The sequence below is a fragment of the Haliotis asinina genome, chromosome 7 (genome assembly GCF_037392515.1).
Source record: "Haliotis asinina isolate JCU_RB_2024 chromosome 7, JCU_Hal_asi_v2, whole genome shotgun sequence".
Classification (NCBI taxonomy): domain Eukaryota; kingdom Metazoa; phylum Mollusca; class Gastropoda; order Lepetellida; family Haliotidae; genus Haliotis; species Haliotis asinina.
The window spans coordinates 49,550,708-49,565,372 of record NC_090286.1 but is presented as its reverse complement, the minus strand read 5'-3'; the positions used below and the strand labels follow the sequence as shown (position 1 = coordinate 49,565,372).

General features: G+C 40.3%; 1 pseudogene; it reads left to right on the top strand.

The window, feature by feature from the left end:
- The first annotated feature begins 3,396 nt into the window (after positions 1-3,396).
- On the top strand, positions 3,397-5,005 carry LOC137291168 (arylsulfatase B pseudogene; annotated as a pseudogene).
- The last annotated feature ends 9,660 nt before the right edge of the window (positions 5,006-14,665 follow it).

Here is a 14,665-nt window from a genome sequence, read left to right as displayed (position 1 = left end):
GATAAAGAGAAACAAGGTAGTTGTTACACTTAATATATATTTATCCCAACTAACCCTTAAGCGATGATGGATCCATATACGTAATTATGGATCCAGATGCGTAGTTATTGGTCTACCGAAACACAAAAAAGGATCCATCAATGCGTATCTGGATCCCTCATTATGGAAGAATTCCACTCATTGCACAGCGTACATATGCACGAATATAAAGTGACAACGAATTTAAATACCAGACTGTAAATCAGCTTGGTCATTCATCTTTCCATTTCAAGCTAACCTTCAAGCCTTCTCCAACACCTCGAACGAATACCACAGATTGTATAACAAACTTGAGTTTTAAGTAGATTCATGAAATACTTGTCACATTGTCACACAGGATGTAATCATGGTGTTATCATTGTCCGTACACATGTATCAGGTATAGTAGGGCACGGTTACTTGTTGTCTCCATGGTTACTGACGATAGCATGCAAGCAAGCGCAGGCACAAAGCATAACTAGATGTCGTGTATATTAGCAGGAAAGACTAAGAGGATGGGTGCGGCTTTGTATTAACCACTCCTTACCTCTCCAGAGTTGATCAGTCATACGTAACTGAAGTCGGAATTTTTACATTTGAAGCATTTGGGAACCGTTGAACATCGGTTACACAAATACGCACACAAACACAGAGTGGCGGTGGTAGACAGACACACAGACAAACAGACAGACAGACAGACAGATAATCGCATTAAATATAACATTGATAACATTTCGTTTGTGAACTTCTTTTGACTTAACACGTTAGGAAATTATGACACTGAGGACTAGAAGAATGTGATTCTGCATCACATTAACTGTTACTTATGATGCCAACATCGCTTCACGTCGGCAGAAAATTATCTCATTCTCGGACACACGAACGCCAGCACAAAAACCCTTGGTTCTGCAGTAGAAATAATAAAAACATTTGTAAGTGCACCTTACTAGACCTTCCCCTTAAAATCAAGTTTTTAAAATATAAAGCTTCAAACCTAGAAAAATCTTCAGCTACCGGAGTACCGGGTCCATGTTATCATAAATGAATAAATGCGTGAATCTCTAGCCCAAAGCTGGAGAGTTGACAGGTATGAACAAGGTATATTACAAACACGTTGAAGACATTGCTGAGGGTCATGAAAAGTTGTAACTGACATATTTAATTATCCACTACTGATTGGCAAGTAGTAGATGAGCCATGGACTGACTAATGACCCCAATTTACATATATCGGAACGCCCTCTACAACATTCCATTTGAAACAAGAGGGAAACAGGTTGTCGTCTAAATATTGAAAAGTTCAATTTCCTCGTGCGATTCGTGTCGTGATGGTGTCTTGCTGAACTAAATCGTTCTACGAGACACGCGTTAAACAGTAGTGGTACTGATTTCATGCCACGGTCAGCATGTATTGCACGTGCTTAATCGCTAATCTACCTGTAGCAACCAAGTGTATTCGTCCAGATTACTTGCCCCTCCCAATTGTCACAAACGCGTTCACTGCGTTGGTTCGTCTAATACTTGTCAAGCAGTAGTCAAAAACTAAAAGTCAACATTAAATTGCTCTACACATGTTGCCATTGCTTCATGTATGAATATGTCATTATATGATTTTGCCTGATGTATTAGTGTGTCTTTATTTAATCAATCACTGCTCCACAACCATTTTTCAGTGACATTTTCATCACCGTAGTCAGTCAAGACAACAACACATCAGAGGTGATAACTCTTTCTAAAATCAAATGAAATCTTTGCTCAAAACTGAGTCCATTGTACCAATTATCACTATGTTCTAACTAAAGCTTAAGGATATCGATGTTCCAGAGAGAGAAATGTAACGGCTGTAAATCCGGCATTCTTCATCTTGAAGGTGGAGATCAGTTATAAGCAAGTATAGCCGCTATTGCAAAACCACTTTGTGAAACTTTGGCAAAACCTTCAAAGGTGGTTGAAGTACCGTAAAATAATAGTCCTCCGAGAAGGAACGTGAGTCCAATTTTATTCCAAATACTTTTTTATTCTTCTGTGATCTTGGTCGCAGTATTTTTTAATTTTAAGTCTTTGGCTAAACGTTCTGACGTACATCCAGCTTGGGCGACTCTGCAGTTAGCAGAAGTACCATGGTCCCTGGTGTGGTAGCCCAACTTTGGTTGCTGGTAATCTATGACCAATGTTATTTTGTATTATATATTGTTATCTGTTAATGTTCTAATGATTGTATACAAATTTTAATCTTCATCTGTGATTTGTAGTTCCTTTACTGTCATTCGTTAACAGAGTTTTAGTCATATATACTACCCATCGAAAGTTTAGACTCACTATTATACGTGTGTGCGTGTATGTGTGTGCGTGTGCGTTAGCGTGCGCGCGTGTGTGTGCGCGTGTGCCTGTGTGTGTGTGGCTACATCGAAGATGAATTTCTCCACTAACGTCGGGGCAGCTACTGCAAACCTTATGCAGATGAATTACACGAAGATCATGCATCAAATTGCTGAAAGACATGTGCAAATAGGGTAAAAGGGTTTAGTGTAAAGTTTCGTTTAGAATTCACCAATTTCAACTGAGTCTCATCATTTAGTGAACTCATGACAATAATCTTTTCAACGTTACGAATTTGGTTTACAATACATCTGTTCATATGTAAACATGTATGCATGTATGTATGTAGTTCCCCGGGTATAGTGACATGAACAGAAATCAGAGAATGCTTGGCGTGTTGTACAAAAGCAAATGTTTTCACACAGCTGAAAATACTGTGATTAATTTTATCTTTCTCATACTAGTTTTAATTCTGCCTGATAGAGTACTGTCCTTTGGCGACAGGTTTTATACCATACACATGTTTCTCATCAGTTATGTTCTTATCACGATATGGCTGAAACATTGCCGATGTGACGTGAAGTCCTCACTTAGTCAGTCACTCAATCACTCATAGAAGCATAATACATGGACACAATATAGATTTCTGGAAAATCAAAATGCTGTAATTCATCTCCGTTATATAACGCCCAGATGACGACTCTTACGCAAAAAAGTCGACATGCCGTTCTTTTCAATTCTTTGGTGTTTCGATTCAGACATTCTGAATTCTGAAAGTATCACAAACCGTTAGTTTACACCAGAAACGTCAACATGTTTCATTCACAGTCACATTATCCTGACATCTTATACTTATAACCATGACAGCATTATGTTTATAGCGTCTACATATATAGTCTCCATATTTTCAGTCCTTGATATAATCTGTCGGAATGCGTCCATTTAAGCATTTCTTTCACAGATATGAACACAAGCTGGTACGAATCAGGACACTCACATGACACCTTATCTTTGGGAGATCTCTTATATAAAACTAGGTCTCACTGCCTACATCAAAAACAACATGCCTTTCACGTCTGTTGTATGTCTTCTTTTGGTGACGGTTCTCTGTCAGTGTGCAGAGAAACCTCACATCATATTCATAGTTGCTGATGACCTTGGCTGGAACGATGTCGGATTCCGGAATCCTCAAATGATCACCCCTAACCTGGACAGACTGGCCACAGCGGGAGTCATCCTCAACTCTTCTTACGTCCAGCCTCTGTGTTCGCCCTCCAGAAACTGCTTCATGTCAGGATATTTCCCTTATCACACAGGACTACAAGATGGCGTCATATTGGTAAACGAAGCAAAACATCTACCCGCCAATCTCACAACAATTCCACAGAAACTGAAACAACTTGGTTATGACGCTCACATGGTTGGAAAGTGGCATCTTGGTTTCTGTAACTGGAAATATACACCCACAGAGAGAGGCTTTGACTCCTACCTTGGATATTACTGTGGTGCTGAGGACTATTTTAACCACTCGAGACGGGGAGGTCCTGGTGAAGTAGGACTGGATTTTCGTTATAACAAGACGGTCTATAGAGACGCCAATGGAACCTACTCTGCACACGTGTTTGCGGACAGAGCTGTTGAAATCATTCGGAACCACGACAACAATAAGCCACTTTATTTGTACCTTCCATTCCAGTCTGTACATGCACCTCTAGAAGTTCCCCCAAAATACGAAAACATGTACAAGAACATAGAGACCATAAGCAGAAGGATCTATTGTGGAATGGTGAGTGTTTTAGACGAAGCTGTTGGTAATATCACGAGGGCATTAGAAGAAAAAGGTCTCATGGACAATCTATTGTTGGTCTTTACAACTGATAATGGTGGTCCTACATATACTGCATCTAATAACCTGCCTTTACGGGGAGCCAAAAATACTCTCTGGGAAGGAGGAACGAAAGGAACGGGATTCATCTATAGTAAAACCCTTCTCAAGAAGACAGGCTACCTCAACACTGGAATGATGCATGCTGTGGACTGGTACCCGACATTGGTGGAGCTGGCTGGTGGAGAGAACACCGATCCCAACATGGACGGAGTCAGTCAGTACGACATGCTCATCAATGGTGGACCAAGCAAGCGGAATGAGTTCGTCTACAACATCTATGACGAGAGGGAAGCAGCTGCAATCAGGTACGGAGATCTCAAACTCATGCAAGGGAGTCCAGGAAGTCACAATGGTTGGGCTCCTTTGCCACATTTGGGAATCGATGAACGTGTCTATGAAGCTGATAACCAAACGTTCCCTCCCTTCATGCTCTACAACATTACTGCAGATCCAACCGAACACTTCGACCTCTCAGCCAAGTACCCTGAACTTGTGGACATGATGAAGAAGAGGCTGGAGAACTGGAAGAAATCCCGTGTTCCGGCACAAGACCCTTCTCCTGTTCCAAGAGCGAACCCAAAATACTATGGAGGAGTATGGAGTCCAGGGTGGTGCTAATATGTAGTATGTTTGGGTACATGGTCAGGTGGAAATGTAGGGGTTTTTTTGTATATTACCCTGCAGCTTCTGTGTATATAAGCAAATACTTTGATGATGCCAAGTAAGATGAGTATGATGTGAAACCGCCCATGTATCACTCACAGCAAATAAATGATACAACTCTGGATGTAAAATTGTTTGCACATGAAATATCCAAATTTCAACTTCATTTTTATTATATTTCTTGGCCCGTGAAGGTCCGTGGTAGAATAGGCCTTCGGGAACCCATGCTTACCATAAAAGGCGACTGTGCTTGTGGTGAGAGACTATTAACGGGATCGGGTGGCTAGGCTCGCTGACTTGGTTGACACATGTTATCGGTTCCAAATCGCACAAATCGATACTCATGTTGTTGATCACATTGCCGCCATATAGCTGGAATATTGCTAAGTGTGGCGTAAAACGCAGCTCACTCACTCACTCATCATATGTCTTGGTTTTGTTTGCCATCCAAAACCGATGGTAAGTGCCACCAAAGCAGTCAACGTCTAACACCTTCATTAGTTCCCGTCACCATGACACACCAGAGAATAACTGAAATAATTTACTCAAAGACGGTTTCAAACCCAACTCCCTAGCCCATGGCAAACATCTTTGACGTGAGTTTTAAGTATATAGTAAAAGAAGCAGTGTAATGTCAACTGAAGACATAATTTGCATGATGTGTATTCGTAATTTCTTGTCGAAGAAACGTTTGGGTAAATTGTTGAAAACGAGTAACAGGTCAGTTATTCTACTTAATATTAATTTATCCCAACTAACCCTTAAGCGATGATGGATCCATATACGTAATTATGGATCCAGATACGTAGTTATTGTTCTACCGTAACACAAAAAAGGATCCACCACTGCGTATCTGGATCCCTCATTATGGAAGAATTCCACTCATTGCACAGCGTACATAAGCACGAATATAAAGTGACAACGAATTTAAATACCACACTGTAAATCAGCTTGGTCATTCATCTTTCCATTTCAAGCTAACCTTTAGCCTTCTCCAACACCTCGAACTAATACAACAGATTGTATAACAAACTTGAGTTTTGTGACAAAATATTTAAGTAGATTCATGCTATACTTGTCACACTGTCACACAGGATGTAATCATGGTGTTATCATTGTCCTATACCCTACAGGTATAGTAGGGCACGGTTACTTGTTGTCTCCATGGTTACTGACGATAGCATGCAAGCAAGCGCAGGCACAAAGCATAACTAGATGTCGTGTATATTAGCAGGAAAGACTAAGAGGATGGGTGCGGCTTTGTATTAACCACTCCTTACCTCTCCAGAGCTGATCAGTCATACGTAACTGAAGTCGGAATTTTTACATTTGAAGCATTTGGGAACCGTTGAACATCGGTTACACAAATACGCACGCAAACACAGAGAGAGTGGCGGTGGTAGACAGACAAACAGACAGACAGACAGACAAATAATCGCATTAAATATAACATTGATAACATTTCGTTTGTGATGTACTAGTAGTGTAGCAGCCTCCTGCACAGACTGAGTATGGTTTTACGTCGCTCAGCAATATACTAGCTGAGTGAAACTCTGTTGGTAATCAAGGCTGGACAAGACAATCCAGTGAATACCAAAAGAACTGATCTAGGTAACTGATGTATGGTGACATGCACTGACCAAGGAAGTGAGTCTGACCACCCGATTCCGTAAGTTTCCTCTTATGACAGGTTGATGTAAAATTATTGTCCTCCCGAGAGGGTACGTAAGTCCCAAAAACTTTCAAAGTCAATTTTGCTCAACCATACCTTTTAATCGTAGTGTTACTGTTCTTGTACATTCTGACTGAATCTTCCTACCATCGCCAGCGGCTGAAGGGATGGTGTAAATCCAGTTAGGGTCATTGCAGGTAGCAAAAGAAATGTAAGTCCCAATGGTTCCTAACCGGTTTTTATGGTGTTTTGTCCAAATGGTGCTGTCGGTTTCAACTGGCCATACTAGTTTTACTGTAACTGTCGTATTCTAGTTGTTTTACGGTCATTTGACGACAGGTTTTTTCAATATACACATATTCCCTTTCATTATGAAACATGTTCTTGTCCCCATATGGCTGAAATATTGCCGACATTTAATCTTCACTCACTCACTCACTCACTCACTCCTCTTACGACAGGTGTAAGTCGCTGAAAAACAGTTTGGACTCGATCTTCAAGGGGCTGGTTCCTAGTGTATCGTGCAAATATTCTACTTCAAGTTCTATGTCTACAAACAAAGGGCCATGAACAATGTGGAAAAAACTCGCACACCCCCTCTTGGGTTGCTTAAGACGCTGATACGGCATTAAACACTATTCCTATGTTGGTCCTCCAGGACTCGATCCACAAATCATTCGTAATGTTGCGACTTGTCGTAACTCTGTAGTTTATCATTGACTTACGAACGCTTTTTGGATCGTGTCGCACACTCTCTAGGTTGTCAATAAACATTTTCTAAACCTTATTAAGTCTTATAAGGAATGCCACAAGTTTAAAGTCAGTAGTTTGTCATAACCTCTGATTTTTATTTCTAACAGAAGATAAAATCTTAAACATAAACAACTGTGATTACATCAACAAGGTGTAATAAACATGTGTTTATGCCTCAACGACAGTTTAATAGACCTCATGTCTAAATATTTAACCAGTATCAGCACTTTCAACAATCCATAAAACTGACCCCTTCTCGGCCCACAAAGTAGGGGACAGCTGTGCTTGTTACGTCACGCTTAGGTCAATGCCCTTTAACCCGTTGACCCGGAACCAGAAGGTGTAAAAAGGAAGTTACGTGTATCAATGACATCCGACCTTGGACAATGTATACTAATTAAGTTTCCTTTGTACGAACTGTATACTTTCACCACTTGTCTGGATGCTAGGTAAACCTACGGGCTGTAATTGCCGCTCCTTGAGATGCGGGTTGGTTTAGGTAAATAAGGTGACATACTCGGGTAGATGGATGGACGTATTAGCGAGCACATCAAGTGTCATTTGGAATAAAATAGAGGTAATTTATTTCCAGCCTAAAGCTGGAAAGAACACACGCACGAGCTAAATAAATAGCACATAAATATGCAATATGTAAAATATGTATAACATAAGTATGTAATGTAAAAACAAAGACTTCACACGTAAATTAAATTAATGTCGCATTTTAATCCTATAAATCATCAGAATCCTTGACCTGCGGTTCATTTCACAAGCAACCTTTACTAAGGTTAACATTAACTCCCATGTTTTATCATTGCACGAAGGTTACCTTAGTAACTTACGATGATCACATTAGTGCTTTGTGAAAAGAGGCTTGGTTTATCGCCGTTGAAAGAATAAATTAATCACACTATTGTCTGGCTCAAACCTCTTGAGTCACAAACAAAACATTAACACGCTTTCAGCTGGCTCTGAACATCTGCTAAAGCGGATCAGTGATTGAACTCGTCTCTTTGGCCTGTGTTTTTTATTAACCCTACTGTAAGTCTAGTGGTGTTAATAAGGAGTAAAATGATACTCATTGTTGCCAGAGATGGGTATCTTGTATTGCGGTAGATCCTTGCCACCTCAAGGAGATAAGTTGTAGCATCAAAGAGAGCGAAAATAACTCAGCTAAACACTGTAAGCTCTCTTGCACACACATTCGTATTTCATCATTACGATTAAACTGGAGGGCAGAGAAAAGTTTTCATTTCAGCTGATTTTATCATATGTTTGATTTTCGGTTGAAAATATTTAAGTTAGCGATGTTGTATGAAAAAGATCAAATGTACTCGGGTTTAGTCAGAGCTCAAAGAATACGTCCTCGGCTCTTTTAAATACAGCTACGCTCGTATGCAGCACACAACAATCCCTGAACTTCTACACAGCAGTCGTAATTCTATATTAGATGTTCTGGCTGATCAGCCACTTAATTGTCTGGTCAGTTCATATCCCGTCATGGCGAGCGTACCCCAACGGGGTCTGTTCATACTTACTGTTTAGGCAAATCGTGTGAATGGCGAGTGTATGTAGGACAGGACACATATACGTTCTTCGCGAGTACTTACTCTCATTACTGACAGTTAGGGATCTGTTGATATACTTTTCACAACTATTTGCTCAATTCACCAAATGAAGTCTGTTTCTCAAGAGTCCAAGCTTGATAATATATGCCACTGGTGGTATATATCTAATTTTTGGTACTGTGAGAGATAACAAACCGAACACTGAGACAGGCGGGAACAATGACATCAAAGTCACGACGTGACATATGGGCCCATTAAAGGTTAATTTTATATCAATAAACCTCTCACTGGAAGCAATTAAGCTGTCATTTTGGAACAAGATTTATCTTAAATCCACTCAATATGTACATTGAACGACCTAACCTGTACTCAATGACAGAACTGATTGACAGACCATAGTCATAACATGACATTCAACCACTGGAATTGCCATAGTGTAGCGTATCAAATTTCAAAGTCAATTACAGCTCCCTAAAAGTAAGGCGGCGAGATAACGTAACGGTCAAACAATCTGGCCATTGATGACCGTAGACGGACACAAACCCCGGGTGACATTATACCAGCGTGTGTCCCTGCTTTATGATTAGGACGGACGCACCTGCTGCCCTTTACTCCAGCTGTTAGGTCCGTGTCACGTGACATCATGAATAATTCAGTGATATTTACATTACATGATATATACACTGCTACCCAACAGTTTCTCACGCTAACATGTACCTGTACTTTGTGATAGACAAGTTAGGCTGGTGGGCATATAAAGAGAAGTCCGATCGCTCTGACAGTTTGTAATTCAACTGGAAATTAAGCTTGGTCCCATTTCAACGTTTCAAAGCTGGTGTTTTCTGTTTTTGTTTAAAGTATATGTTGAGGTTACGTATAACGTGACTTAGCAATATACTTAATGTGTTCAATTCTCTCATGTTAGACATCGTGTTACCCACCATGCAGAAGATCACACCCATGACGCTTTTAAATTCCATTCAACGATGTTAATTCTAATCTTCATCATTTTATGTTTTGAGGTGTTTAAACTGCCAAGTCGTTGTTTTTATATAGATGGTTATAAAATATTCAACAAATGACTGGATATGTACATGGTGTTCAGTGTTGTCGTTAGCGTTTATGTGAGGTGCATATTTTGGAGTTTGGAAATCAATCTAGTGATTGATAGCACGAGCAAGGAACGATGCATCTGTCATACACCACTACAGTATTAAACTGGAATTCCTCAGCATCACTGAAAACAGAGGATTTTCCGAAATTCATACAGCTAATCGTGTTTTACTGCATGGTGAATGAGGGAGTATTGTTTTACGCAACGTTTGGGCAGGCTGTTTAACATGTATACAGGCAAGGAATCCAAGATGGAAAACAAGATGAAGTAGAAAATGTTGAAGGTAACGGACGATGAGGAGAAGTTGGAGAAGAAAAAGAGAAGAAGACAGTAAGGAGAATGATATGGAAGAAATATAGGAAAAAGAGGAACGAGGAGGAGAAACGGGAGAATTAGGAGAGCAGGCGCGTAGCAAGCCGTCTTTTTTTCATGCAAGCCCAATGGGTTGCAAAGCTTTATGTTTAGATAGTATTCAGGGATTGCCCAACTTTCATATAAGGGTCATGTGTCTATAAGCCCGAGCTTTTTATAGTGGTAGCTGCGCCCATGCAGAGGGACGAAGAGTAAAGGAATAACGGTTAGGAAAGGGTAGAGGAGATGAAAAAGGAGTAGAAGAAGAAAGGAGATGAAGAGTGAGGGCAAGAGGAGGAAGGAATGTGGTTGAAGCGGAAGTAGGAGAAAACACTTACTTTATCAAATACTGTGGCAGTATAAATATTCAGCGAAAGTGTCAGACCATATAGCACAAAGAACAGACAACAGAACATTTACTCAAGCAACAATAAAACAAAATGCTTACACAACTGAAATTACACAGACGAGAAAAATCAGCTGTGATTTATATACTCTTACTCATAATCCTTCTAACTAATCATTAAGTAATGAAGTAACGAAGTGGCAAACGAATACACATCATAGGATCAAGTTATGGTGAATTAGTGTTATATACCCTGGGATAGTCCATGTTTTCACTGTACCCGCCCATATCAACTCCCCGACGCCTCATCATAACCCCCAACAAACCTTCACGCCGCGGGGATATTATAAATAAATCGTCCTGCTACAATTTAAGTTTCATTTTTTGAGCTCAAGGATAACACCAATGACTGTTTGTGTCCCTGGGCGTTGTCATCTGTAGGCTTCAGTTACTGTCCTTCGGCTGGACATCGCCGACGGCGGTCAAGCTGTGACTGGACATAAAGTCCTGCCCTAAGCTCTTCCTAGTGTTCGTCTACATTTGTTTTATCTCAGAACATTTGTTTTATCTCAGAATGTCACAGATCACGGCTGATAGAAAGTTGACGCTTATGTTAATAATGACAGTAGATAAATTCGTGAGCATGAGTGCGTGCGTGTGTTTGTGTGTCCCAGGCCGTGATCTTGAGTGAACCAGCCACGAGTACTTTTTTTATTTATACTTCTCTTTTAAAATATTGATGCTTTTTTTATCTATTTTGTTTGGTTCTGTACTAGACGCAATCTACCTAAGTATCAGAATAATACAAATAGCTATAAAAAGTCGCCTAAATTTACAATGCACTGCAATCTAGAGACATTTCCATTCTATAGAAACTAGTGAAACAGGCAGTGTTAAGTGTCTCAGTCTCCAGCCACGGTCTGTGGTAAACCTGGGGACCAACCCATACATTACAAAGCCAACCCAGAAATTGGGGGACAATGTGATGTATTGCATGGTCAGAAGCGGGAGTTATCCCACCATTGCGTCATATGATTGGCAGATAGGGAGTTAATGTTGTCTTTTATGTCTTTTTAACGTTGGCTTCCACATAGTCGGTCAATGTCAATGCTAATGGACGCCATTTAAAAGTGTTGTATTGTCCCTAGCGACCGTTGTCAATGAATGAGTGGGTAGCTTTGATACTCTTTCTTTGACAGGTATTCCAATTAGTCGTATAATATAGTAGGTTTATATATATGATGTGTTCCAGAGACCTCGTTTCCAGGTATATTTGTTGTTGGGGTACCATTACGATGCAATTTTGATGGTTGGATTGTTGAAAGGCCAACTAATGGGCGAGAGGCATAATGGCAGCTCCAAGAACTGGATCTAGAAATACTGCCATGCGTTTTACACACTCACAGTTTGAACACCACATGGCAATATCCTACACGCATTATACTCTTAATATCCCACATTCATTACTGACGCTCAGTCACTTCAAAAGGTGAGTCAACATTAAGAATAAAAGAAATCAGAAGCCAAATATAACATCGTTATTGTGGTATTTAAGTATGTGGACGCCAAGGTTTCTGTTCGCTTTTCCTTGGGAGAATCAACGTTTTTAATATTAATATACGTGAAGTAATGCTGGATATTGCTCCTTAAACACTAGTGGAACAATATATACCAGTCTGTGTACCAGTCCATTCGGTTTATGAATCTGTGGGCGTAGAAAAAAGGTGTGTGTAAAATATAAACAAAATAAAAGCATTTGTAGAATGTCACGTTCAAATTATGTGTCACCTATTTATTTAATCGATGTGTATGTATAGTTTGTAATACAACTAAACCCAGTTATATCCGCGTCCGGGAACCACAGTTTTACAAATAACTGACATTTTAAGAAATATATTTGGGATTTTCATTTATTCAGGTTCTTTATATAAATGTTTGGTCAAACAAACCATATTGCACATCACGTAATATTGTTTTTCGGGTAAAAGTGGTGTTTGGCATTCCAGTATGCGACAAGCCTATTTCAAAATTGATATGAAATATCTGCTGAAAGTCAGTTGTACATTTTCTATCAGTCTTGGCTTATGAATCACTAATTAGTTGTGAAATCAGGAGCTCGCGATTCGCGAACAATCCGGCTTATCCTGCTCCGCATGACGTACCGCTCACAAACACATGTACAGGCAAGTGAGTTGTTCGCATGACCTATGAGTCTCTACCCGTACAGAACCTTTTCACAATCCTGATCTAGAATCAGTAACACTTGAGTGATGTCAGTGTATTGAACCCAGTTGCAGGTATCCGCAATGTACAGCCTACCCAGGAGTCAGGACAAGGCAAAGTATCAGCACCCTTTAGTGCGAACCAGAGAGTCGGGTTTATGTAATGCCGCTTTAAATAACATTCCAGTGATGTCACACAACATATTAATTATTATCATGACACAACGAATAACCAGTGGTAAGAATTATAAGGAGTAGGGGGTTTCTAACCCACGAGGCGTGTAATATACCCGTCTCTGCACAGTCCATAACGACTGCGACAACGGACCACCTTGGCCCAGTTCACCTCTCAGCCCCTCCCCATGTGCTTTATAACTATATCACGTTATATAACGATCCCTTACATTAAAATACCAGCACTTACAAACCAATGTCGTTACACAGAGAGCACAGACCCTATGGTACTCCTGGCCATATGCACGTATCCTCAGTGCATGCTGACCTCGCATTTCCACGTTGACAAACAGCCTGCAGCCTGCATAATGGTTGTAAAATACATGAATATGATATATTCTATGTCATGACTTTTGTTACGGGTCAGTGGGTTAAGACTGACATAAGAAATAATGCTAAGAAGTGTGGGATAAAACAAACAGTATTGTTCGCTCAAATTAGTTCTTTCGGTTGTCTAAATATATTGGCCATCGTGGGTATAAGGGCACTTGCTGTCTCACCGGCAGGGACTTACGGAGAGAGAGACTGACGGTACTTGTTCAAGCAGAAAACTTCCCATGCATATTGCAGGTCGTGATTTGCTCCTTTCTAATGTTTATGTGTTACCTAATAGTTGAATAAACGTCAATGACATTTCTATGCTACCTGTCCATAAATTTATGATTTACACCATGTCTCTGCATAATAAAACAGATTGTGATTTGGTCTCGGTCTATTAGTTCTTAATATAGCGTACTCAAGAGGTTAAGAGTTGTGTCATGGCATAACAGCTACCATATTAACAAAGAAATAATCAGGCGCGTAATAAATGTTTGATGACCAAAACGACACTCTTGTCTTGATTGTTCCGGGACTTGGCTATCAATATTCCATGAATGGGCTTAAGTGAAGATGTTTTGTTACATCGCGTGGTTGATTGACAATACCATGTTGTGTGCAGGTGTAATATGTGTTTGGAGTGAGTGAGTATGTTTTTCTAAACAGCGTTTAGCAATATTTCAGCAGTATTACGGTAGGGAAATAGGCTTCACACATGTCAGGAATCGAACCCTGTTCTTCAGAGTAAGGAGAGGAAGCTTTAACCACTAGGCTACCCCTCCACCCCAGTATGTGTCTGGATCATGTTCAGGTGTAGTGTGTATTTTGATTGTGTTCAGGTGTAATATGTGTCTGCATCATGTTCAGGTGTAGTATGTGTCTGGATCGTGTACAGGTGTAGTATGTGTCTGGATCGTGTACAGGTGTAGTATGTGCCTGGATCGTGTACAGGTGTAGTAAATGTCTGGATCGTGTACAGGTGTAGTATGTGTCTGGATCGCGTACAGGTGTAGTGTGTGTCTGGATCGCGTACAGTTGTAGTGTGTGTCTGGATCGTGTACAGGTGTAGTATGTGTCTGGATCGTGTACCATTGTAGTATGAGTCTTGATGGCGTACAGATGTAGTGTGTGTCTGGATCATGTACTGGTATAGTATGTGTCTGGATCGTGTACAGCTGTAGTGTGTGTCTGGATCATGTA